We start from the raw sequence: 1,546 nt of genomic DNA on the forward strand, positions 1-1,546 counted from the left end.
TGGAGAAGAGAAGGCTCCAGGGAGATCTTATAGCGGCCTTCCAATACCTGAAGGGGCTACAAGAAAGCTGGGGAGGGACTTGTTACAAGGGCAGGTAGTGATAGAACAAGGGGAAATGGCTTTAAGCTGAAAGAGGGTAGGTTTAGATTAAATATTAGGAAGAAATTCTTCACTGTGAGGGTGGTCAGACACTGGAACAGGTTGCCCAGAGAAGCTGTGGCTGCCCCCTCCCTGGAAGTGTTCAAGGCCATGTTGGATGAGGCTTTGAGCAACCTGGTCTAGTGGAAGGTGTCCCTGCTGATGGCAGGGGTTTGGAACTAGATGGTCCTTAAGGTCCCTTCTAACCCAGACCATTCTATGATTCTATGATAAATATGAAGATTGGAAGGAAAGGAGAATGAATGGGAATATTGACATGCAAAACTCCAAAAGGAGGAACTGGCAGGAGAGGGACAGGAGGGATGGCAGTTGTTGGTGGCACCTGGGCTAGAAGGTCTTTGAGAAGTACATGTAGGGGCAGCTTCGCAGAATACCCAGATCAGGAGACAGAGGATTCAAGAGACAAAATCCTGATGACACATGGAGAGGTGTGGCAGGATGGAGAGGCTCGTCATTGTCAGCTCCCAATGAGTAAAAAATAGCACATCTGAACCTGGACGGTGTCATTCGGGACACTTGGTAGGCAGTGTTCCTGGTCCTCTGTGCTGGCATGAGGAATCCTGGCCAGATCAGGAGGATACATACTTCTCAATGCTTAGGGTTATGTGGATATGACAGTATGAGGGAGTGACATTCATTTTGTTTTACAATAAAGCACTTATTCCCTCTTATCAGGTCTAGCATTGAACTTTGTTACATTTTTATTCATATTACAGCTTTATTTCCTACAGCAGAGAAATGAGTCTGGACTTGGAAATGGGGTTGGACACATTCTTCTGGTCGTGAAACGGTCTCAAAGCAACCTGGTGAATTTGGACTTAAAACCCCTCTGTGGTGTTAGCTCTATCAGAGTCTAAGTTTACGCTGCACTTCCCAAGTGAAAGGCATTGGCTCAGGTTTGCTTGAGACTTGGCCTTGGCTTGACTGAAAGTTCTGTGAACCTCCAGAAACTTTCAGTTTTGGTTCACTTGTTTTGTAGGTTTACAATGAAGTACAAGAATTTCACTGCTGCCTTGATGTGCATAGACATGTGTGCCTGCACAATGTTTGCAAGCGTGGGTCTCGAAGGCTTAGGCCGTTGTGGAAGTATTGTGCAGCCCCTTTGCCTGCGATTCCCATCTCTATGGAGAGCCTGACTCTGGGTTTTCAGTTTTTACTTGAATGTCTTTTTCCTTGAAAGTTCAAGCACAGATTTCCACAGGAAGGGTACCTTCCTTCTTTGGTCTGAGACTGGCTCAACATTTTCTGAGTGACAACTTGGACACAAACCCAGTTTCCTAAGGCAGAAAAGAGGGGGGGGACGGGATTGTGGGAAACTGGATTAGACCGACCACAGTCCTCTTCAAGGAAGCAAACAGCAGAATGGAAGCTGAGGGCCATGCAGCTG

The sequence above is a fragment of the Antrostomus carolinensis genome, unplaced genomic scaffold, assembly GCF_000700745.2.
Source record: "Antrostomus carolinensis isolate BGI_N321 unplaced genomic scaffold, ASM70074v2 scaffold17906, whole genome shotgun sequence".
Taxonomy (NCBI): domain Eukaryota; kingdom Metazoa; phylum Chordata; class Aves; order Caprimulgiformes; family Caprimulgidae; genus Antrostomus; species Antrostomus carolinensis.